The sequence below is a fragment of the Phalacrocorax aristotelis genome, chromosome 1 (assembly GCF_949628215.1).
Source record: "Phalacrocorax aristotelis chromosome 1, bGulAri2.1, whole genome shotgun sequence".
Classification (NCBI taxonomy): Eukaryota; Metazoa; Chordata; class Aves; order Suliformes; family Phalacrocoracidae; genus Phalacrocorax; species Phalacrocorax aristotelis.
The window spans coordinates 207,772,718-207,799,746 of record NC_134276.1 but is presented as its reverse complement, the minus strand read 5'-3'; the positions used below and the strand labels follow the sequence as shown (position 1 = coordinate 207,799,746).

The following is a 27,029-nucleotide window of genomic DNA, read 5'->3' as shown; positions in this document are numbered from 1 at the left end:
AAATGATTTCCTGTTGACAACTTATAAATGAGAAGGAATTGTGTCCTGTAAATTCCATTAGCTCCAGCTTGAATGTAATAGCATGGACAGTGAATAAATGAGATTCCATTGAAGGATGCCTGCTCTATTTTTAGAAGAGATCAGCTGAGAGATACAGAGTGTCACTGTTAAATTATCTATTAACTTTGAATTGCATTTCCTGTAGTTCTCACCGGTATGAGAAATTTACATTACCTAACCAGGAAAATCTTTCTGCTTTGAAAATCTTAACACAATGTGAAACCCATGTTTTGACATACGGGCTAGATGGTTGCAACATTTATTGTTAGGTCAACAAATGTAGATGATTGTTGATTTGATTTTAATTGTCTTCTTCTGAAATGATAAATATTATTTTGTTCACACAAAGCAGGAAACGCTTGATGATGAAATAGTGTTAGCTCACATACATGAGCAAATGTATTTTTCAGTGGACAAAGATATGGTAAACATCACTATTTTTATAATGTGAATTTTAATAAATTGGAGCTCTTGTTTTTGCTGGAATCTATCATCCTTTTTTTAGGTAACATTTAAAAAAATCTCCTAATTTTTAACTTAAAGATGAGGTATTTGGTAAAATTGTACATAAAAATGCCTGTTTGTGGTTATTTATCATTTCATCAACCGTAATGCATTTTTTTCCTCTTACCCACTCTCCATACGTACCTCAGAATTGGTGCCAATTGCCATGTGTGAAGAATCTGCCAAGCCAGACTGCAGCGCTCAATCGTCTTATGCATCCTATTTTAAGAAGGGGGGGGAAAAGGAAAATGTAACTTAAAAAATAATTATAGTTAGGATCTTATATTCTGTTATATGGTAATTATTGCATAAACTTACATGTAGGATATAAGTAGAGACAAGCCTGCATTTTGTTGGTCCATTCTCTGAGAGTAATTGGATTTTGGATGGCATCTAGCCTTTTTCTGTCTGGTAGGAAGATTACAGCATGCAGAGTTTACTTTCACAAAGTGTTTTGATTCCATATAGAATAGTTATTTAAAATTAATATTTTTGTGTCAAAAGTGGGCTAAGTTTCATTTCAAGCATATTTTTCTGCAAAAGTTGTTATTGCTGGCATTTCTTGTATAAGACGACTAAGATTCAAGATTCAAGAATATAGAAAAGGAAAATGTTGCAAGCAGTTGTGTGGGTCACACAATTTGACTTCCCTTTATCCCAAACATCACCCTTATCTCTTTAAAATATTAAAGAAGCATTTGTGTGAAGAACATTACAACAGTGAACTGGTAACGAGGTGAAAGCCCATGTAGATCAATAGGGAAATTCTTCATGTGTCCAAAAGTCACCAGGTACTGGACTTCCCTGGATAATCAGGGAAGAGTGTCCCAGGAATAATTCTCAAATGGGAGGTGGCAGTTATTTATTACTGCACAGGACACAACTGAATTGGTGATGTTGTGAATGGGTTGCTTTGTCCCATAGACAGGAATTTACTGGCAGGAAAGGCTGATAATTCCAGAGGGTTCCATCACCATTCAAAGAGACCTCACAGGCTGCAGTCACAAAGTTAAAAAAAGGGAAAATGCAAAATTCTGCATCTGGGGAGGAATAACCCCAGGCATCAGTACATGCTGGAGGCCAACTAGCAAGCTTGTCCAACTCCAAGCAGCTTTGCTGAGAAGGATCTGGGGGTCCTCAGCACCGGTGAGGCCATACCTTGAGTACTGTGTCCAGTTCTGGGCTCCCTAATTCAATAAAGATATGGACTTATTGGACAGAGTCCATAGCAGAGCCATGAAGATTATTAAGAGTCTGTCAGATACAGAAAGGCTAAGAGAGCTGGGGTAGTTCAGCCTGGAGATGAGAAGGCTCAAGGGGTTCTTGTCTGTATGTATAAATACCAGGTGGGAGAGACTGAAGAAGGTGGAGCCAGACTCTTCTCAATAGGGCTCAGTGACAGGACAAGAGGCAATGGACATAAAATAAAACACATTAAATTCTGTCTCAATGCCAGAAAAAAACTTTACTGTGAGTGTGGTCAGCAATGGCACAAGTTGCCCAGGGAGGCTGTGGAGCCTCCATCCTTGGAGGTATTCAAAACCCAACTCAATACGAACCTGGACAAGCTGCCGTAGCTGACGCTCCTGGAGCAGGGGGTTGGACTGGGTGATCTCAGAGGTCCCTTCCAATCTCAGCAGTTCTGTGGTGTTGTGAATGTGGACATCACAGCGGCCCAAGGCCTGGATAGCCCACTGGCAATTGAGTACCATGCTCAAGCACGGAGAGGGAGAATGCTTAGTCACTTCAACTGTTAATAGCTACGTGTAGCTCAGGGGCCACAGGCTTAGCTACAAACCATAGCTTCACTGTTCCCTGGCCACTGTTACCTAAACAAATAAAGAAACGAAAGCTTTATATATAACCTTAACAGACCAAACAACAGTTTTCAGTATTCCTATACTGCAAAATAAATTCGATGACGGGTTGCATCAAGTTAGGCATACAAAATGGGGTGCCAATATAGTCTATTCTGTTTACCATATCTTGTAATTTCTCTGCGCTCTTTAGAGGATGGTACAAGTTATGAATGTTTGTATATAAATACTGTTCATGTCTTGGTAAAGTGTTTCTCAGAGACACCTTATGAGTGACAGTTTCTGCTGTGAGACACTGTTTAACAATCTTCTTTGAATCCATTTCATATTAGTAGTAGTTGATTATAAAAGGAGTTCCTTACAGGTATTTGACTTAGGCTAAAGTCAGGGAGTTCAGAAACCTCTGGCAGCTTAATTCAAGCTTGGTTGTCTTGAAAATTGCTTTCCTGTGGATCCTGGAGCTGAGCTATATGGGTCTTCTTCCCTGTAGCTCCATTATGGAAACCTGAAACCTCAAATTCCAGGGGTCTTGGGACTCATTCTGCCAACAGGATATCCATGGAAAATTATCCATTAAATTTTTCTTGAATTCTAACTCACCTGAAAAAAATGAGCAGTGTTTTCCATGTAATTACTTGCATTATACAACAATTAAAAGACTGATTCCAGTTCTGTACTCCATTATTTATTTGCTTTAGCTTGTTCTCTGTGTTCTGGTTTTGAAAAAGGGAAAAAAATGGAAAGATGAATGGTCAATCTTAGAAGTGGGAATGTTTTTCAGTGTTTATGGGAGTTATTTCTCTGAGTTTTTTTAAACTTAACCCTCCCTAATGGTCCTTGAGAAATGGGAGTCTCAATTGCATGTCTGCCTTCAACAAGCTTCATGATGTTGAGTCACTGCCCATCTCTTGTTTATCTTTAAAATAATAATGGTTGTCCCTTATCTTGTGAAAGCCTGACATGAAATGAAGAAGTTATCTGACAGTTAGGTACCATCTGTTCTTAGATTAAATATTGGTAATACAGGAATTAATTGCTTGGTTAAAAATGTTGGGAATGCAGAAGGTGTCCATATTGTCTCAAACAAAGTGGATATTGAATTATCTATGGATGGATAACTCAAGGTTGGCAGGTTGCAAGGCTGACTGTGGTAAAATGGTAGAAGTCTTGATCACCTGCACAGGTGGATTGTTTTGGGTTTTTTTTTGTTTGTTTGTTTTGTGGTGGATTTTTTTGTTTGTGGTTGTTTTGGGTTTTTTTTTAATTAAGGAGAAGCCTAGAAAACAGTGTTTAGTCTTTTAGGCAGTGTTTTCTGTACATGGTTGTCTCAGACTGTGCTGCTCTAATAGGAAGTCACAGTATAACTGTCTCTTGCCACTAGCTTAAGTGCAAGGTGAAATGGAAACATTTATTTTCCAGATCAGACATTGATTTAGTAACAGCTTTCTATTACTACAAATTACTGATACAGAAGTTAGCATTTCCCCCTCTTTGAAACAGCCTGGTGTGTTCAGAATGCGTTACATGGTCCAGCAGCTTCACATAGCTAAAAGATGTTTGGCTCCAACAACAGGGTTGTATTCCTGTTATATGGACCAAACTTAGAGGAAATATAAAGTCACAGTTATGATTGTTGAGAGGTGTACTTGTTTCCTTTATTTTTTCCTCCCTCTTTTTTTTTGTTCTTCTTTTCTCTTTCTTTTCTTTGATATCTAGGGAACATGCAACCTCTGGAAATGCTAAGAAAGCACATCCGTTTCCTTATGATTTTCTAGTACACCTCATTCCATCTACAGTTATTGTTGTTTGCTTTAACAAGAGTTTTGTCGTATGTTATAGCAAAAGTCCATTGCTTCATTTTAGATATGACAAAATTATTTTTTCTTCGGTTTGTAATATTTATTTTAAGGTGTTTTCTGCTGTTCTTTCCCAATGGAGTGATCCTATTCTGTAGAAGCTGAGAAAGGGAAAGAGCAGTGTCAAAGTGTCAAGCTTGAGGACTCTTCCTCAGAGACTGGTAACTTCCTGGAGTGTCTTGGATTGTTTGAAACAACCCTACTGAAGTGTAGGAAAATACACAGTACATAAATATATATAAATATATAGTAAATGGATCTGAAAAAGTAAGGAATATAAGAAAACTAATATAGCATATATTGCTTGCCTATAATATAATAACATATATTGCTCGCATATAGTCCAGCAAGTAACTTCTTTAGTTCATGTAGCTTTTCTTCTTGTGATCTTGAGAGGTTCTTTGCACATTTTGTTCAGTATCAGAATATTGGAATTTAACATCACCATCAGGCAAATAGGAGGCCAAAAAATATGGTATTGGGATTGTGATCATAGCAGAGGCAGAGAGAGGCTAAATTAGAGAAAATAAAAGCATGTTGTGAATCATATAAACCTTAACTTCTGCGTGCTGGTAGTCAGCCATTATCAGATTCAGGTCAAAGTTAGAGCAGATTTCTTACATAAATTAAGAAAACCGTTAATTTCTTTTAATTCCTAAAACAGTTTCTTGATGTAGAAGATAACATGTTTTAATTTACTTGTTAATTCATCTGATCTTGAAAAACTGGGGACACCATTTTTTACCTACTCAAAATATGTGTAGGTCCCTTTAGGCTAACTTAACACAGAGCTCTGAAAGGCTTACGGTTCAGTTACTCTTTATAACAACAGCAGAGATACTTTCTATGGTGCAAAATATCTCATGAGAAATTGTCTAATGAAAGATGTGGCCCTTTCCTAAACGTATATGTATATATCTTCTATAGAGAGGATATTTTCTAAATAAAAACTTTTGGGTATTTACCTTCTGTGCTGGATTTTGGAATGTTATTTCATGTCTACTCAGCTTAGAAATGTTTCACTTTTAGAATTTTCTATTTGAATCATTCCTTGGATACCATTTCTTGAACACATTTTTATAATGCATTTTGCTGAAATGCCATGAACTTCTGTGGAAATCCATAAATTAAGGATAAGAATAGAATTTAAACTCTATACAGTACACAAGTCAAACTTTTGGTGCTCTTTTACATAAATTTATTCATGTTTATAAAAAATGCAGTTGTATGCATTTTTATGTTATTTTATATTTTTATATTTATATTTGCTTATATAATACAATTTACAAAAGTTTATTTATTTATTATTTTATATTTTTGTGTAGCATTTAAATGAATAAGACAAATATAAGACCTTATTTTATCTGGCTGAGTTTTTTATTTTAAAACAAAGCATGCCTTTTCTCTTTTTAAAGGGGCATTTATGGCTAACACTATCAGAAACTTTGTGCACCCACAAAAATAAGTGGGGAAATTGCACACTTCAAAATAAAAAGCACATAATCAATCTCCCAGTCACTTAGCAATGCATCAGGAAGCATTCTTCAAATGCACTTCAGAGTATGGATTTGTCTCCACTTTGTAAATTAGTAATGGGATTTGAGTATCAGAAGTCTGTTTGTTTTCATCATGTGGCAGGTTCTGAAGAATCTCTCTCCTAGGGTGTTGTTTTTTTTTTGAAACCTGGCCTGACGAAAACTCTTTTGATCTCAGATAGTTATCTGAGATGTTAGTGTCTCGTAGAGCTTCCCAAGAAAGACAGAGGAAGAGCCAAAGTCTGGTTTTAGCTAATTTATAAAATCCATGAAGAGATAAGATGAAGACAGAACTTTATTTTCATTTCACAAGACATCACATTTCACTTCATAGAAGAAGTATTCAGTAATTCTATGCTGTCACTTCTGAGTACCTCCAAACATATCTAGGAAAATGCAGTTTTTATTTTTCATTTAGCTGCCAGAAAATATTGTTTAAATTACATAAAAATAAATAGGCAAAAATAGGAAGATTCTTCACAGAAAAAGAAAAGGATCAAGTACTGAATGATTTTTTCACAGTGTAAAGGTTCTTGAGAAGTATCAAAGCTTTTGCTTTGATGAATGAAGAAATGGACTAACATTTTAAAAGAGGAAAGAAAAAAAACTTGATTTGCAAGAACATGTTTGTAAAGTTAATGCTAAATGCATTAGTCAAATTCTCTCAGAAGCTCTGATTAACTGTTAATTTAACTATCCATATCCCTTTCATGTCATCCATAAAAGAAAGAGTACTTCTATAATAGTCTCTTTCTAGTCTTTCTTTTGAAATATCATAGACAACTCATTAAATATTGAAACAAAACTCGAACAGTCTTTCTAAGGATAACTTTTAGAGTTAGAAGTTCCCTCCAGCAATATCCGTATTTTAAAAAAAGTTACACCCTGATCCAGGGCAATTAAATCTGACATCACGCAGCAGTGATTTAGGAAGCCTATAACTTTACCTGTATCTTACACTAGTAGGGTAATACTCTGTGTATAACCTTGTATATCAGTTAAGCAATATTGTTCATCAGGAAGAGAAGATTCAGGTTTATGCCGATATTTCTTTCCCTAAATCCTTCAAATGAATACTAGTGGTGTTTGGGGTATGGGTGGGAGCACCACATTTAAACATCTCTATGTTTATGTATTTGTGAGAAAATTCAGTTTTCCAGTGGCATAGACTAAGGGTTTCCTGCCTGGTGATTACAGGGTACACATTAATTCAGTTTCAGTCTATTATTCGTTACTGGTCATTAGTATAATGTTTTGGAAAGAGACAATTTATATGAAGTGCTTCTTAGGAAGAAGGAGTTTCTCAAAAGCAAGGAAGAGATTGCTTTTAAATTACACCATTTCAGCAGATTAAAAAAAAGGTTATTTTTGATCATATCAGTTTGTATCATATTTCCATTGCCAGAAACTGAACGAGAATGTAAATGTCATTGAGAGGATGATCGGTCTCCGTGACTTCATTTTCAGGCCTCCGGAGATGAAGTTTAGGGTGGATATGCCAAAAGCCCAACAAAACCAAACAAAACCCAAAACCTGTTCATGATACAACTAATATAAGAGGGGAACTGTGCCACAACTGGTAAGAGCCCTACAAAACTTGGGAAGTATAAAGTGTTATATATTGTCACAACAAACCTTTCAAAAATCAAATTAAAAATAAAAAGGAAAAAAATCAAAATTCAAAATACCATCTTACAATTTGAGGGTCTATTAATCCCAGGAAAAAACAACAAGTCCCCTTTCCCAACCCCAAACTCCTTAATTGGGGTGCATTTAGTAGTAGAAGCATTATTTTTACATCTTCTGAAGTTTAGGGTACTGGAATGGGTTTCAGGATATTTGGGGTGATTACCTACTTGTTCAGTGTAGCTGCTTTGTTCAGTGAGCTGTTTCGTTCCTGAGTTTCCACTTTATCAGGCTGCATTGCTGAAGTGATCCTGTGCAGGATGAGATCCAGGTAGTCACAGCAGCCGATGCCGCATCTCAGCGAATGAAGTCAGGCTCTGGCTGTTTCCCACACTGCTTGCATTTCTGACCCTATAAATGCCTACAGCTGTTGTGATGTATAACTGACTTATTTTTCCTTGTCAGAGTTAAAACCATCATGATTTTTTCTTGTAAATAGTGTGCCACAACTGTGACAGCGTCATGTATTCATAACATTTTTGTGAAGAATAAGATGTGATTTAAACTGTAAATGATTCCTTTGAGTCATACCTAGACTCTGTGGTCACTAGGCAATAATAATTTCAGAAATACCTATGGTGGTTGTTTTTCTAACACATGAGGATTTACTGACTTTTGCATAGAGAAATGTTCTCTGCTGTTGGCTTTGAAAGGAAGCAGGAAGGATTTGCGTATTGGACTGTTGAAACTGTAGTGTCAACACAGCTGGTGAACTGCACAGTGTGACAGCAGTTGTTGCAGGAGAGCTTTAATAAACAGTCTAGTTAAACTATAATTAACATATAGAGTTGAATGAAGTACATTTAACTTAGAGTACAAATACTTCAAAGGAAAGAAAGTCCAGGATATAAGTTGGTGCTGTGTGATAAGCAACTTCCCTTACCCTGATATATTTATGACCAGCAGTCCCCTCCCGTCCTCCTATGCAGCTTGCTAGACTGAAAACGTGAAATTGCTTTAAACCCCCTCTCTCTTTGGTTGTTTCTTTTTATATAATCCCTGTAGATGTATTCACCAGCTCTACTTCTGGTGCAAGCATCTCTTCTGAACATCAATGGCCATGCTAGCTCGCATGTCTCATGCGCAATGGCACTAATACTGAATTATGTCTGAACCTTTCTGCTTCTGATTTTTTTCTAACTGTTGGAAGGTGCAGCTTCTAAGAGAATGTTCACAGTGAGTTATAATCCTGTTCTATTATCCATGTCCTTGAGGTTATCTGTTTCTTTCCACAGGTATTTCAGACCATGCTCTTCACTAAGAGGGCTTTTTGATTTTGTCATTGATATAAGCTACTAAAAATACTGAAATGGTGCTTAAAATTGATCTTTTACAAGCTTCAGTAGTAATGTATTCTTAGGCCCGTTTTACTTCACCAATGCAGCTTCCCAATGAGTCATTATCCAGTCTACATTTATGGTACCCATCTTCACACTCTTCATGTTAACTAATGGTTGTTTTATGTACATGACCTTAAACATTTTGCTGACATCCAGACAGACTATTTGAACTGCATTCTTCCTCCACATTGCCCAACTATCAAAGAAGTAAATATTTAGAGTTAATATATTACTCTGATAATCATATTTTGACTTATATGTTATTTTCCTTTCATCTTTATGTTTTTCCTCTTTCACTGTTCTAAAGGCATGGGTTATAGTTTTCTTGGTTACTTGGATCACTTCTTCCTCCTGTTTCTTCTTACATGTAACTCCTGTATTCATGTAGTATTATGGTACTGTTGTTACAAATCCTTCCTGTAAATTCAGAAACCTCTTCTTTCAGATTTTAGTGATAGAGATTATCCATTCGCTTGGTTTGTACACAGTAAGCTTTTGCTTCTATTAAGTGTTGTAATTTCTGTTTCTGAAACCTCATTTACAGTAGATAAGGATCTGTATCCATGTGTTTCTGAAAGGAAGAATAAAGAAATGATGTTGCTGTTGGAAACAAGCTTACTATGAGTAAGGAAAACTTCATCTGTAATGTATTTGCCAGCTTTTATTTTTGCTTTGACTTAATAGCCTTGGACACAATGGTCATAACCAAGTCTTTTCTTCCTTATGCCAAGCAACTGCATTGTTCTCCCTTTTGAGAGGGCTACATCCGTACTTGTAAAATAAGGGTACCAGCATGTAAACACATTAGAAAGAAGGCAGGCTCTGGTCAGAATATCAAATGTCTTTTGAAGGTAACTGTCTGAATGCATGCTCTCCACTATAAAAATAAGGTAACTTACCTTTTGCAGACAGCACTAAGCACAATTGCTTTGACCATAGGGAAACACATATATAGAATGTTCAGTTAGGTTTATATTGCAATGTACTTTATGATAGCTGTCTTTGCCAATGTAGTAACTAAGCATTGTCTTAAAGCATGAATTTATCCAGAGAGAGGCAATTTATCAGCATACATTTCTCGCAGTGTGGTTTTTAAAAGCATATAAAGCTACATGTGTACTTAACCTATCAAAAGCTTTGTTCTTTCTGCTTTCTATGCTTTCTATGCTTTCTGCTCGCTATGCTTTACAAGTAGGGCACCACATATTTGCAAACTTGGGTTATTTTTTTAATGACCTCCCTTCATTATTTTTTTTAAAGAACCAGAAACCTAACTGTATTTTAGACGGCACTGATGGAGGACGTGCTTGATAGTAAGCTTAGCAGAAGAAAACAATACATCATCCTGAGTTTTGAACTGTTTTCTGGAAGATATTAATCAAAAGACTGATGACCATTAATGGACAACTGTGGTTCTCTTTAGGAGGTAGAATACATTTCTCTTTCTCAGTAAGCAGAGAACTATTTAATGAGTTGGATTAGCAAGAGATCTTTAGCAAGAATGTTTAACATGTTGTGTGTTCTACTTGGATGAGATGCATTTTTCTACAATTTAAAAATGAGAAAACCTGCTTGAAATTTCCTGAGGGCAGCATAAATCACTGCCCACTTGAAATAATTGTTGCTGGGATGGTTCATAAAACACTTAACCACATTGCAGAACAGCCTCATCTGAAGCTACTGTTTAAATAGCTTTGCATGCCTACCACTTTATACTGATAAATTTCTTCCTGTTATTTCTATATCATAGTAAATCTAATATTTTTGTTGCTATTAGGTCAATAATTATTGATCACGTAGTCATTCAGCGTAATTGTTTAGTGCTACTATGAATTAATGTACAAATTGATAATGGAGAGCCGTTCCTTTTTATTTCAATAATTTTTCTAGGAAGGTAGAAGCAAGTGCACAATAATTTCTGAAAACTAAGGGATTTTAATATTTAAAATGTGATAGTTTATTATAGCTGTTTCTCAGCTAATAGCTTAAATTTCTTGTTTCAAAAAACACATGCTTAAAGCTTCCATAAAAGTGATTGATGTATGTAGAAATAATTTATGTGCTGTGCACAGTGCTGGAAGGGACAATATGTACAATCAAGTGAAGTTTCCTGCAGCTGTAGTTCTATGTCACCTGTGCAGATCTCACCAAGGGGAGTAGATGTCCAGTTCAAAAGTCCACATCCTACAAATCATCTACTCTTTTGGCACTGCAAGATATGGGTCACAAAGTATTTGCCCGTTGTTTTCTACCTGTAGTAAACAACAAAGAGTATCAATGCCAGCATTGAAGTGTGGGACAGGAAAAAATGCAGGAGAGATTGAGAGCATTTTATTCTGACACTAGCAGTACATTTGCTAAATTGAAAAAATGAAATGGAAAATTTTGCCAATTTATTTAAAAATCTCTAGTATTAGTAGCTACTGGAAGATTTCCAGGAAAGAGTTCAAAGCATATATACTTAACGCACTTCCAGTCTGCTGAAATTTGTGGCTGAGAGGCTTCCTGATCTGGGTTGATGTTGTTCATTTAGTATTCTTCAGTAGATTGGTTTTTTGTGTGTGTGTGCTGATAAGTTTTTGAAGACATGTTAATTCAGTCTCTTCAGCATAGTGTGGCAAAGGATTAGTATTGTGCAAAGAAGTACCTGTTGTCTTTTTTTCACCTCCCACTTCCTAGTTTCTCCTAATTCTTGTATTAAAAGAGACAGTAAATGCGTGTTTACCTTTTCCAGAACATCAGTCATTTTATAGATTTCTTCAACGTAACATACAGGGTTTTTATGGCTTCCCTGCAGGCTGAAAGAATCCTTATTCAATCAGTTGTTCATTATATGAAAAATATTTTATACCTTTTATCTTTTCTGTTACTTTAGTTTTCCCTTTTTTTTCTGTATGATTCAAAGAGAAGTAGAAAAGCAAAAGAGGCAAATGAAACATCATGCCAATTTTTTCCAGCATCTTCTAAGAGATAGTTCTCTTCACTGATCTTCCTCCCTCATCCACACCCTCATTCTTGGTATCTTGTTTAACATGTTGATTTATCTATGGTGTCGTACTTTAACTGTAGCCAGCAACCAAGCGCCACACAGCCACTTGCTCATATCCCCCGCCCCAGTGGGATGGGGGAGGGAATCAGAAGAGCAAAAGTAAGAAAACTCGTAGGTTGAGATAAGAACAGTTTAATAATAGTAGTAACAACAACAACAGCAACAACAATAATAATAGTAATAATGTGATGAAAAGGAAAACAATGAGAGAGAGAAAAGCGAAACCCAGGGAAAAAACAAGTAATGCAACTGCTCACTGCCCACCGACTGACATCCCGCCAGTCCCTGAGCCGTAATCACTGCCCCCCCCGGCCAACTGTCCCCAGTTGATATACTGACCATGACATCATAGGATATCCCTTTGGCCAGTTTGGATCAGCTGTCCTGGCTGTGCCCCTCCCCTCCCAGCTCCTTGTACACCTGGCAGAGCATGGGAAGCTGGAAAAGTCCTTGACTAGTGTAAGCACTGCTTAGCAACAACTAAAACATCAGTGTGTTATCAACATTATCTTCACACTAAATCCAAAACACAGCACTATACCAGCTACTATGAAGAAAATTTACTCTATCCCAGCCAAAGCCAGGACATATGGGTAGTTTCACCTTTATCTCCTTGTTTTCCTCTTGAAATGCAAACAGTAAATACTATTTACAGTTTTCAGTTAAGCTGGTTGTGTTTTCTATCTAGACTTTAAGTTTTTCAATTCAGCTGTTTCCTTTAATTTCCTTATTTTCTTTTTTTTTCTCTTTAGATATTAACATAAAATTAATTATTTTGTGATCATCCTCACAAAAATCATTCCTATAAGTAGCAGTTTTGCAGAGATGGAAAAGAAAAATGTCTTCCAGAGCATTCATCCTGAGCTCAAGTGCAGCAGTTAGGAGACACCTTCCTCTGCTTTCCAGCTATGCCATGTTTAGTAGATGATATGGTCGGTACCTAGTGACTGTGACCAAACAGTGTGTCGCATAAGCCCAAAATCAAATCTCTTTTTTCATAATGACCATTTTGCAAAAGATTCTATCTTCTGATTGAAAATATCTGAATCTTTTCATCAGTTGTGGATTTTTTGGGTAGGAAATTATGTATGTCTCATGAAAGTGTGATTTTCACCATTTTGTATTTGTTTTTTCACTCTCCATACACAAATGTGAGATTAAGTGCTTTCAACAGACCCGGTAATTTCCTTTTAAGGCTTTTTGTAACCATATCATGTGACAATATTTTCAACCAGGAGATTGCAAAACTAAAATGTCATGATAAAAATGTACATTTTCAGGTTTTTTTTCACCAGAGATGATACAATGCTACCACATTATAGCTTTACATTCTTCTCTTCCAGTCATAACTTTCATTAAGTTTGATCCTCAATGTATTCAATTCCATATCCTCTACTGAGAGCTCTACTTCTTCCAGGATTTGTCCAAAATACTGTAATTAGGACACACACATTAACATTTTCTTCCCTTGTAGCCAAAGGAAAATTCCTGTGGATATGGCACAACTGACATGCTGACTACACTGTTCTGTCTGGTACTCAGATGTTTCTTTTTAGCATTGCTGCATTTATCACATTTCCTTCTCTGTGTTTTCACATCAAGTGTAGAGGTTGTACAAGTGTCTCACATCTGTTCCCTTTTGGCTGAAAAATTGCGCCAACTTTGACCCTACTCTCCTCATTAATCCTTTGGAAACTCTTGAGAGCTTTAGTCACATACACATACTTTTTGTGCTTCCTGTGGTCAGACATCACCAAACTGTGATGACACTGGTTTCTGAGCCATTGTTAGTTTCCTCTGTGGAAGAATAAGATTCCTTTCTCATGATTACTTGAGCCTCCACTTCTCTGAGTATCTTTTGTCACCTCACACAGTTGCTTCTGATCCATGCGAAGGAGGTTCAAGTTGAATTATTTATTCCAGCATGAAAAACAACCAGTAACCTCTGTCTTGCTGTCATTGGGATCTTCTCTGACTTTGTATATTTTAGCTCCCAGGAGACAGACAGTCTGATTTCTAGAACTTTACTTATAATAAGCCTATTTTCCTTAGTACTGTTTTCTGAAGACTTTTAGTGGTGCTAGCGTGATGTTCTGGTCTTCTGTCTCCCATTCTTTCAACTAAACACATATCCTAACATCTCTCTCTCAAAATCTGAAAGAAATACAGTCTTAGGCGGTCTCTGAGGAATTACAGTATCATCCATTCCTTTTGAATTAGCTGCCCATATCTCTCCGGCTTCCATCATTTGCCACTGCTTGTTTTTCCTTTCTGTCTTTGAAGGCAGCAGATTTATACTGTTGCTTTTTCACTAGCTGGTCTTTCTCTGCCTTGTTTTTGCAGTTGCCTCCTTCCACTGATTACCTGTGCGTCACTCAGTTCTTTGATTTAGCTGCTCTGGTACAAGCAGTTTTACATCCAGTCTCGTTCTTCCTTCCTTCCATCACACCCTGATTCCTGCCTGACGTTAATTGATCTTCTCGCTGACATTTCCAGTCTTCAGGTTTTCTCATCCAGCTCTACCTTCTGCACACATATGTACATATAGGTTATGCATATGTAACTTCTATCAGAAACAAATTTCAGAAGAAAAGCATTTGGGTTTGAGTTTTCAGTGGTTGAAATGCTTACAATTTCTGTTACTCTCTTTTGTACACTCTCCACTGTGAACGTATGCAGTTGTTTCAAGAGGTGAGGCCTTGCTTTACTTTCTCTACAGTGATGTATACAGATTGTTTATGAAGAAAGGAAATTCCACTTACAGTAACTTGAAATGCAGTGATTTAGAAGCAACAGCCGTTTCACTTTACCAAAGAACAGAAATTACCTTTTATTCTTTAGTGCATATACTACAGTAATTAACAGCCACATTATAATAAATAACATACTTTGTTCACTGTGAGTAAGTGGAAAATTGGGCCAAATAGCCTTTTGGTGCTGGCTTCAGTATAGGAATTAATGTTTTCAGTCTCCACTATAGATGGATCAGATGAACCATAGAGTGCTTACTCTATAATATGTCAAATCACGGAAATGCACCTTCAAACAAGATAATAGTGCTCCATTTGGAATAAAAGCAAATGAATATTCTTGCAGTAGTCTATCACCTTAAAAAAAGAAAACCATCGTCTTCAGATCCCATTAGGCTAAATCTTGATCGTTTGAAAATGTTGTTGTCAAATCCCATTTATTTTATTTTTTTCAGTCTGTTTCTTTTTTCTAGTTTTGATAAATTTCTGATTTTTTTCTGAAACAATGGTCATTAAAGTGGTTTCACTGTTATGTTCCCTTAGAAAAGTCCTGCTCCTGATATTTCAGTGCAGGTGCAGGATTTAGAATCTGCATATCTGCACCGAATCCTTATGTTGCTGTGTAATGTCAGTGTAAGGTGCCTTGTGTAGCCTAAGAGCTGCAGAGAGGTGGACACTTCAAAGGATTGGGACCAATCCTTCCAGCACCTGGACAGCTATGTTAACTTTGCTGTGAAATGAGGAACACTTGCTTTAACATCTCGTTTCACAGCATATAAGTATGGAATAAAACTATTTGGAAATACATCTGTATATATGTCACCAACCATGATGACTGGATTGATAAAGAATCCTTTTAAAGTTGGCCACACAGCTGCTGTGGCTTCACCATGAAGAATGTCAGGGTAGCTCTGTGCCATTTTTCTGGTAAATATGTTTCTAATGTAGCCCAGTAAGCCATTATTGAAATTGTTTCACTGTGAATAATTACACTCTATGGTTCTTGAATATATTAGCTAGGGGAAATATTGATTACAATAATTGCTAAGATTAATTGTGGGACTGATGTTATTTGGATAGAAAACTTCTGGTTAAAGGAAGGCAGTTTTGACCATGAGCAAGAAATGGTTGCCTTGCAGGACAGACTCTGAAGTGTGTTCCGTTCCTGAAAATGAAGGGTTCCCTAATGCTCTGGTGTTGTGAGATTTCACATGATCTGAAAGAGTTGTCTGCTTGTTCCTTTAGTATTCCAATTTTACCAAAGGCTTTCCTTTCTTTTGATTCACTTCACCTAAATTTATGTTTATGATCTGCTATTCTGACTATTACTTAAGAAATCTGAATAATTAGTCATAGCCTGGAGAAGATGGCATCTGCTCCATCTATCTTACAGACACTGTGTATATTGCAGATTGAAAGTTTCGAGCTCTTTGCACTTCTGCTCAGGACAGATTTTTGTCAGTTTTAGCCTGAAGTGGAGCTGAGATAATGTGTGTGGGCAAATAGACTGTTTTAAGGGTCAGTTCTGTGAGCTAATTAATCAGTATTTTCAGTCCACAAGGGGAAGGTGTTTCACTGAGCTTAATGGAAGCGATACTGTGTGGAGACGAAATTATGGACAAGAACTATCAGTTCTTCAGTTATTTTTTGAGAAATAATTCCTGACCATGGTGGAAAGTTTTGCTTTTCTAAAGACTTTCACAGGCTTCATAAATAAGTAATAAAAGTCAATTGGCCTACTTGTACCAAAAGACATGTGTGCAGCTTTGTGTGTGTGTGACAAGGTTACACAACTATGAAGTTTTAGTTTATTTTTACTCTCATGAAAATCAGTGGGATAACTTGAAGAGTGGACAGTGTTCGGTGTAAGGATGGAAAGATATCATCCAAGAGTGCTGAGAATTTAAAACTGTAAAAGACACTGACCAAAGTCATCACTGCGTTTTAGATTGTCCTTCTAAGCAGTGAACGATAATGTTGAAATCATGTCTTTAAAACACTTTTAGCAACAGAAACGCTATAATCTGGAGAAAGGCAATGGAGTATCAAAATGATTACTTCAATACAAAAATGAACATGATACATTTGAAAATGATAAGGAAGTGGAAAGCTGTTACTTTGAAAAGATCAATACAAAAAAATTCAATAGAAGCTGACAAGAGAAGTGAAAGCTCTTTGCTTGAATAAGATGAATATAAAATAGGGAGGAATAGAACCTGACAAGTAAGTGAAAGATCTCCACTTGCATGCGATCAATATAAAAACAAATGCAATGCAAAGTGACAAAAAGGATAGAGGGTTCTTGCAAGAATAAGATTAATATGAAAATATGTACAATAGGAAAATACAGATCATTACATCAGAAAGATCAGGGCATGTGATAATATATATAAAGAATAATGTTACTCTAGTGAACTTGCTTCTTTCATTATTATGCTTTGAATTTTTTAAGTTACTTACTGAGATAGGCTGTTATTTGGTCACCCTGTGGCAAAAATATTTAGATTTTTTTTTCTTTTCCCTTTCTTTAATAGCTTTTGCAGATTATTGCAAATCAAAGGAAAGTGCTAGGGAATTGAAGGAAGTATTTTGATACAGACTTCTGAAGAATATTGTCTGCATCTTTGGAAAGGGTAGATCCAAATTCACACCCTCTACGTCATGTCTTTTCAGTGGATTGTATTTCATTTTTTGTATGATTACTGCGGAAAGTTCCAGCCTCTGGGTTCAAGAAGTTCTGGATTAAACTCAAAGTCTGGTCTCTGTCTGTGGGTGGTAGATTCAATTTTCCGTATGTAACAGTTTTTCTGCAATAATTTTCCCCCCTTATCCTTTTTTGCATGGAATGGTATATATATGGGTTTCTGATGAGCTTATTTTCTTCCTCTTTTTCCTCCTGAGTAATGGCAGATATGAAAGGCCTACAGAATCAGAAAGGGAGACAAATATCTTTGCTCTTCCTCCCAGTAATAAAGTCCAACAAAGGCTGAATTCCAAGTTGATGAGCACTAATAAACCAACACAACATACCATCAAATGTGTACACGTTCAGTGCCTGCTTTCCTTGTTTCTACCTAAATGTGTAGTACACAGTTGTAATTTACCAGCTTTGGCACAGCCTTCACAACAATGAGGTCTTCCGTAGCTACATGTAATGATGGCACTGCAGAATCGCAGTATGGATGACACAGGAAGGGACCTGTGGAGACCATCTAGTCCAACCCCCTTCTCAAAGCAGAGTCAACTGCAGCAGGTTGCTCAGAGGCATGTCCTTGGGTCCAAGGATGGAGGCACAGCTTTATGGTTAAAAATCTCTCCTAGACAGTTCTTTCAGTTATTTTGTTTATTAATAATTCAGTCCCTTGTCTTGTAAGAATGCACTGTTTGCTAGTGCTGAAGAGAGTCAGAAACACAGGAGAAAGCTTTCTAGGCCTTGTGTTTCAATAGAGTTGAAGAAAATGGAGATATTCCACATTATTAGAGTCATAAGACAGTACTGACTAAAAGGAAAGTTTATCTTGCTTTCCCCCTGCCCCTGATGTTTTTGAAAGAATGCTCTAGAAATTTCCTGTTAGCAGATACAGCATGACTCTGTGCATGTGTGTGTGGAGAGGGGTTGTTGCTTGGGGGTTTTGGAGCAATAGCTGTAACGACACAGCTTTTTTCAGGAGATATATATCAGTTTTGCTTTATGGCACTGATGATACATAATTTACCTACTACCAATGTTTCAAGCTCACTTCTCTGAAGGTTGGTTTGACTTCTTAACACTAGTACTGACTACTGAAAAATACTTCAAATATCATCAATATGTGCAGACAGAGATATGGGAATGGAAAAAAAAGGGGTAATGCAGCAAGCGCTGTCAAACTTTCAAAGAGGGGCTGATTGTCACTGAGCTAAATTCATCTTTTATCTCTTAAGATTGGAATTGTAATTGCACTGAGATTTCTTTGCTACTTGCTCAGTTAAGTTGTTTGATTTATGATCTTTCATGAATGATCCATTAACATTTTTCACAGATTCTGGTAGTTAAACTTTTCAAAGACAGAAATATTACTTGAGTGTTTAATTTCAGTGCTTGAGGTCATCTTGAAGTCACTGAACTGAACGATGCGGCAGATGGCCATTGTCATTATGTAGTGGTCTGAAGAAGAGCAAGCCAGAGTTCCTGCATTAGAACTTTGTTCTGTTTTTCTTTCTCTCTGCAGACCTAAAAAATAATAATTAAAGATATGACAGTGTAATATGTGCTGATGTAGTGGCTGACAGTGTTGGTATTCAATTTTGCTATTCACACTGGAGGGAAAAAACCTCTGAATCTACCATACTGATATGCACTAATATCAGTGAGACTGCTGTCATCAGAAAATTTGTATGCTTGTGTTGCTGGTGCATCTTCTGATTCAGTTTTTACTTGGAGATCCCACTAAAGAATGCATTATTTGCAATATTTATGGTAATTTAATGCTAATTAAATCCATGAATAGAGTCACTGGATGAAATGGTGAATTATGTCCTGACTTCAGACCCAGAGAATTCTCAAAAATGTAATGGTAAGCTCTGATTTTTATTTTTTTTTTTTTGCATTTTCACAGAGAAAACAAACAAATATTCCAGTAGACTTTTTTTCTTCTTTCTTTTTTTTTAAACTCACAGCATCTTGCTGGGTACAAACACTGACAGCTTTAGGCAGATGAAGCACGATTATGAGCAAAATATAAATTGCTGGCATGTCTAGTGGAAGCCTAGAGTAGGACTAAAGTAAGAGGCAACCTGAGGGAAAATTAAGTAACTGTTCGTCTCAGCTTCTTCCTACTCCATTGTGAGAACTGTATTTTTGGTCTTAACCACAAATTGACTGATTACTCACTGCTTTTACATATATATGTTATATGTATATATACACCTGTCTATAACTGTATATATACATCACTATGTATATAATCTATATAATTATTGTGAGGAAATGAGGCATTCTGGTTTTGTTCAAATGTATTTTTTGCCTGCTCTGTGAATCCTAGGTTGATACTGGAACACAGATCAGTTTTCTTTTGCTGATCAACATTTTTTTTCTGGGTATAGTTTTTAAAATTCAAGCATTTTTTAAAATTATTGAAATATATTTTACACACGTAAGATGTCTTGGCTGTTTTAAACCATGAATCCATGCATTCTAGAGCTAAACTGTAACTCTGTTCTTTCTAAAATCAATCTTTGTCTTGAGCAGTTCAAGACTCCCAGGCTCATTGGAGTACAGGACTACTTCTGAGAGTTCAGTCCTGCATAAAAAGCCAGTAATTTTTATGCAAACTATCAGTAATACATGTTTTGTCTATGTATAACAGCTGCATCTTTACTTTTCACCTAAGTTTTAGCTCAGGAATGTGATGCTGGTGTTAGTGATGTGGGTGCTACTTGTGTTAGTCCTTAACATCACTTGATGTAGGTGGAAATGACGTAAAAATATGTACATGAACAATAGTTTTGTGTTACAGAAGTGAGCTGGAACAGGAATAAAATGTAGAAAATACAGGAGAAAGAGACTATTCGGTCTTTCTGAACATAGATGAAGTATTAAAAATGAGTTTATGTTATTTATTTTAATATAAAGTCTTACTGTCTGTATATAAACTAATAAGTTGTTTGGGAATGGTGCTTTCTATTATGCAAGAGCTAAAGGCTCTATATAGTGATCCAACCAATGTATCATTCTGACAGCTGAACCTGCAAGCTGGGCTATATATCTCTAAATGGACAACTGCCGATTTTCCTTTTTTCCTAAGCAACAGATCCATATGGAATAGTGCAATCTGAATGCCACTTTGGGCTGTTTTTTTAATTGGTGGTGTTGTTCCTTTTTAAATCTGAACCTACCTTCTTTATAATCCAGAAGTCATTGAATATTTAAAATGTATTTAGCTACTATATATGTCTTTTTATATTTTTTTTATTTCTTACCTTTTTAATAAATTTTTTATGTGTTTGTTGATGATTGATGATGGAAAAGGCACAAAATAATTTGTCAGGGATCTTTCTTTGTGCATCTCTGCTAGTAGCTTTGTTGCAGTTTGTCACATGGGGTTAATGCTTTATTCCTTGTTTCCCTTCAGGATAATCAGTACTAATCAGTACCTATTTTTGAGCTAATTTCATGAAACACTTTCTGTCTGTCTCACAAGCATTACTCTTGACTTGTCTCATTCAGTGCTTCTGATTATTGATCACCCTCGAGGCGTGTTTGGTTTTCAGTTTTTTGGTATCTGACTGCATGCCTGCACAGAACACACTTTTTCAGCTAATTTGTCACGAATGTCTCCCCATTTCTGCGGCAGGTTGGTTCTTGCACAACTTATCCTTTAGTTCTTTCATTTGTAGTCAATAAAATTTCCTTCCACTTTCAAATTATTCCTTAATGTGATCAGACTTCTCTGTCACAGATAACAGGGAACAGGAGATCAGAGGCAGAGGGACATTAAGCAGTTGTTTTCATTTTGCAGAAACCAGGAGGACAGTAGGTAGCTATTGCAGAGCTCTGCAATAGCCTCTGTTCTTGTTCTGCTGCTGCTATGGTTCTTCCCCCAACCCCCTGCTCCTCTTTGTCTTAATATATCAGGACTTAATTCTCATTTTAAAATTTTCAAGACATGAAAGATTCCTGCTTATGTGATTAGATCATACTTAGCAAAATGAAATCATAATGCATTAATAACTAATTAATCATGACAAATTACATAGCTACAGCATTTCTCTTTTTCATTCCCTTGCCTTAGGGGTTATAGTCTTCCGAGCAGATGATGGATAGCTTGTCTGCTGTTTCGTTCTGTTGTACGCTGTCATGAAGCACGAACTGGATGCCTTTAACAGTATTTTATGCTTTGCTATGGCATAAGCTGTCAAGAAGAGGGGTGGGAGAGAGATGCGCAATGATTACTCACTGGGTCATACACCTGAAATCTCATTTTGCGAGAAAAAAATTGTCTTTGCTTAGTCCTGCAACGTGTCTTTAAATGTTGGCCCTGAAGTAAGCTTGTAGGAATCTGTCATCCATAACATTTTTACCTTGCCAGTTTTATGGTTCTACTTTGTAGATATATGACGGAATAAAATATTTTTTTTCTGGTTTCTGCAAAAATAGATATGTCTTACTTAAAACAAGAAGAATTCTGTAAAACTTAGTATTTTTTGTTTTTTGACTCTAAAAAAAAGTCCTTTTAAAATTCTGCCAGTGATCTGAAGCATGAAGATCTGAAATGAAGAATACTACATGTATTGACACGAAAAAGTGGTTTTTGTTTGGCAGCGCTGGAAGCATCAGTTGATGTTCCAATTATTGGACTGATGCTTCGGGAAAAAGTCATGAAGTCATTTGTTTAAATATAACTCTTCTGACATAAGTTTACAACTGCAAAATGCTAGCCAGATGTTGACTCTTAAACCATACACAAACTACATACTTATAAAGCTGCTTTTGTGCCAAAGTGCCAAATTAGGTCAAGAAATCACCGAAAAGGCCTTCAAAATAGTAAAGATTTAAAGTTTGTTACTGAGACCTGACAATTACATTAAGAATAAATAAATTGTTCCTGTTCTATAGCTAAGGAAGATGCTTAGTAAGATTATGATATGCCAAAGATTTTCTTGAAAGTCAGTATTAGATTCAAAGTTAAAAGCATGTACATCAAATTGGCTTAGCATCAACCCCTTCCACGTTGTTACATTAGTTTACATAACCCAGGGTCCCAGCTCTGGTTTATTTCCTACTGGTTATGTACAACTCTCATATATTGTTGTTGGATCCTTAAAGTGCCAAAATTTCTTTGGGTTTGGGTTGCATGTTGTAATGGTGAAACAAATATTTATAAAATCATGGTCAGTTTTTCAGCTGCTAAACACTGGAATACCATTATCAGTGGTGTTAGTGAAAATATGTCCACCTGCAACAGGTGGAAATCTGGCCATTAGTCTACAGAACATTTGTACCAAGAAAACAATTGCTTTTTAGATAAGAAACTGTATTATTACATACCTACTGTTTGTTGGTGTGTATATAAAAATATGTATTTTGTTTGGTTTTATCATGCTTTGGCCCATCTCATTAGCTGAAATTGAGTGTCCTTGCCTTTCAGTTATAGGAAGTAATATAACTATAGTTGAATCCAAACACATTTGCTGCTAAAGATGAGTAGGATGATGCAAACTGCAAGGAGACATTGTATTTGAGACAGAATGGCACACCTGAGTTTGGAGCTAAGTATCGCCTGTTGACTGTGAACTTTATCGCTGAAAGGCAAGTTGTTCTCACTCTCAGCTATCATCTGATTTATTTGACTCTTCATAGTTGTTTCATGAGAGCTGGATCTGGCTACATGAGTATTTTAGTTCAGAGCAGAAATGCCCGTTGGAAGAAAACACTGTTTGACCCAAGTTACTGCTCTTGACATTGCTGAGCCATCTCAGAGTGTGCCAGCTGGATTCCCTTCTGAGGCAGCTAAACCAGAAGGTGCACTCTCACAGTGCAGCTGGCCTGCATCAACTGTTAATGGGCATTCAAGCTACAGCACAGATTAGATGTAGGAGAAAATAAGATCTCCAAATCCCATATAAGATGAATGTCATATCCCCAGCACTAACTGTTTCAATACACAGACCTGCTTGCCTTGCACTGAACTGCTGGTTGATACAGGTGAAGCCACTGAACCAGTAGGCTGTTAGAAAAGCAAAGTAATGAGCTCCTTACTTAGAATAAGTCTTCTGTTGCTTCATACAGTCTGTTTTTTTTTTTAAATGATATGAAAAAAACACAACCCACTAGATCTTTCCTTTTCCTTTCTTGAAGCAGTTGCTGAAATGGGTTGTTAGCAGATTTGGACCCTTATTTCCCTGGAGTACAGCCTGAATTGATGCCAATTGTCAGAACACAATGGGATTTAGCTGGTGCTAAGCTCCTGGCATTCAGTTTTGCTTCCTTCATTTATTAGATATGAAAGTTAAATATGTATAGAAGTGCCTGTAAGACTGGGGTTGAAGTTTGTTCTATTTTACAAGGTGATATGACTCCTTATTATTTTAAGTCCAGATTAATATTTTTATATCCTCCTCCTTACCCTAGGAAACGTGATGCTCTGTATCCTCACTCCCTGACTTTAGCTGAAAGTAGCTGTTTAAAATACTGTATCTCTTCAGAGGTCTTTTTATAATGTATTCTTAAACGTTTTAATTCCAGATGCATTTTTTCACTCCATAGGAGTTGTTCTCTCTGTGTCTGTATTTCCTTAATACAGTGGTCTCTTCATATATTTGGAATAAAAGGAACTTAGAAACCTCAACAGCTTCTTTGATTTTAAAAGTTATGTTTATGTAGTAACTAATAATTTCAGGAAGGATTATGGCCCTTATGGGGAAGCTAAAGTAGCTAAAATTTAATGCAGTTTAAACCATTAGGATATAGTATATATAAGGTGATAAGAATTCTTCTTAAGCCATAGGGTAGATATATATAAGATTATAAGATTTCATTTTTCATCCCATTCCCATTGTTTTCTGCAACTTTATTGCCTCTGTGGTTTTATATAATGACAAAGTAAATTAAAAACCAGGAGACCTTCAGCAAGCACGTGATTATAAAAATGTGTTTCTGTTCGGACATTGTACTCAGAAAATGCTCAAAGAGCTGCTGTATCGGGTGAATCAAGCAGTGAATACAGAAAATTCAGATGAATCCTAAGAGAGTACTCATAGCATGGAAGTAGATTAAAAAACTGCAAAGAAGCTTAATTTTACTGCACTCCCAAAGATCCTTTTGAGTCTTTCATTATTTCAAAGGCATTTTGAATCTTACGAAGTGATTTGTAAGGTGGTTTGGTTTCGGTTTTTTTTTTTTCATTTGCTTAAAAAAAGTCTAAAGTAATAAGTCCTGGCTCCTAATTCTGTGATCTGCTTATTGCATTAGACTGACAAAAATACCTCACAGAGAGTGGCTGAACTCTGCAGGGTTGCAGCGTTCTGAAGATGAAGGATGAAATCACTTCCCTGTGCAGTAAAGGAGTTTTGTCAGTAACTTCAGGGAGGCCAGGGTTCACCCCAAGAGTGGAATTCAGCTTGGAATCTCACAAACACAGGACTGGAAGTCTGTGTTTTGTTCCTCATAGATTTAATGCTATAGATTAAATAAAAATAGTAATTTTTTCTTCTTGTAAAGACACAGGCAAAGCCTTTGTTTATAGCAAGAAACAGCAATGTCTTCAGAGGGAGAAGGAGAACCTGTTTGTATAGGCAACAAGCTTTGAACCTTCACCTTTCTGCTACCCTATAGCCCCTTCATCTTTAAGAGAGAAGGGTTGTATTCAAATTCCCTCTATACAATCTGGAAAACAACACCAAACCAAGTTTAATAAACAGCCAAGGTAGAACACCTATGGTGACACCAGGCTATAGAATGGCAACTTCTATTTTATTTTTGTGCTCTGCTTCCAAGAAGTCAGAATGCAGTTGCATGTGGGACAGATGCTTCATCTGTTGGAGAGAGGGTACTTGTTCCTTGGGTGGCTGAATTTCAGAAAATATCTGTTCTCTTCCTCTTTGACAGAACCTTTGGCCAAACTGAACAACAACAAAAAGAACAAAAAGAGAGGTTGTGAAATTTCATTGGTTTTAGTCTGCACGACTTGTCCATGAGATGGTTGGCATATTGACAAGGAGCAGGAGCTGTCACATCTGTACCAGCTCAGGTGATGAAACAGACTTTGTTTCATCATCATTTTTCTCACGTTTCCTGCTTGTGCACTGTATTCCCCTCACACTCGGTGTGTCTTGGGTTTCTGTTGTCGGAGATACATTTAGATAGATTAAACCAGCCTGCTATTCATTAATATTTAATTTATATGGGAATTAGATTAGAATCCATTAACCAAATCCACTGTATTATTTTAATATATATTAAAATGCCCTAAACCTCAGAAGAAAATGTTGTCTTTATGTTCTTCATATATAATCTACATAATATATAGACAATTATAATATGTAGTTATTAATAATATATATTTAAAATATAGATTTTATAATACATAGAGAACTCTCATATGTATATCTATTAATGCAGTAAAAATTATTCAGTCTTGCCGTTTATTTGCAAACACTTAGTAATCATTAATTAAAAATGAATAAGAAAAGCAGTTTTTGTTCCAATTCTTTTGCTGCACTAACTCTGTATAAAACTGCATCGTTTGTGGTTACTTAAATTTCAGCTTCTAAAAGGATCTTTCCTTTATTTGTAACAAAGGCTGATATACCAGAAAAGGGCAAGAAACAGCTTTTTGCTTGACAAATCCAATTCTTAATCTAGCTAGTCCATGTTATTCCTTTAATAAACTGATCAAGCTCCATCTTAAAAGGCCTGGGTTCCATGCTCATGTCTCCCGTCAGAAGGCCATTCTAAGACCTCCTGCTCTAAAAAAGCCCTCCTAATTACCTGATCTAATTTATTCCTAAGTAGTTTATACCCATTTGTTATTGTGCCAGTGCCTTCCTTATGCCTACCTACCTTTTTCAGGGTAGGGCTTGCTTTCTGACTCTGCCTCATTTTTCTGTGTTGTATTACTCAAACTCTGTCTCCTTTTGGAAGAGGTTTTCTGTTCTTCACCAGGTATCTTGGTGGCCAGTTTCAGCACTTTCCATGTGCAGTTCATCTCCTGGCATAATAGACAAAACAAACCCACAGCATCCCAGACAATGTGTCAAACGATCTTTATATTTTGCATTAATGTACCTCTATTTTTGCTGGACATGCTTGTGCTTTCCAATTTACCGTGGCTAGGGAGGAGATAGCAGGAGTTGCTGTTGATGGCAAATACACATGTTGTAAGAAAAACTGTAAGAACTTTTTAATAGGTGATCTACCTAAAACTAACATGTAATAGCATCCATTTCTGAATTAATTGAGCATTCAGACTACAAGTAATATAAATCATAAAGAGAATTGGCAAATTAGTTAAAAAATTGCAGAAAGCATGAGGTAGCAGAGAGAACATTTTTGCATGAGTTGGCCTGTTTCTGGCTCTTTTCCTTCTCACTTAACCCAGCTTCTGCTTAGCATTTACTGACCCTGTAAGGTGCTCTAGTGACTGGAAAGTTACTGAAGTGGTGGTACCCTGGTAGACTGAAGATAAAGTCTAATAAATTATTCCAGTACAGCATTTCCAGACAGTCTTTTGATTGGTTTTGTTTGTTTTTTGTTAACACCTAATTAATTTTTTTAGAGAGAGGAGTCTTCATTAAAGATCAAGCTTATCTCTATAGCTAGTTTAATTTGAATGTCACTATGATATCCTTTGAAATGCTAACAAAAAATTAGACCAAACTGAAGGAAGACCAGAGTTAGTATATGTAATATTGTAATCCTTACTTTCTAAGTGTATGTTTTGTTGATATTTA

General features: G+C 36.3%; 1 protein-coding gene across 8 annotated transcripts in view; it reads left to right on the top strand.

Annotated features, from left to right (window-relative positions):
• CACNA2D1 (calcium voltage-gated channel auxiliary subunit alpha2delta 1) overlaps positions 1-27,029 on the top strand; it is a 428,757-nt gene that overhangs the window by 266,188 nt on the left and 135,540 nt on the right. The gene's annotated exons all lie outside the window — the stretch shown is intronic.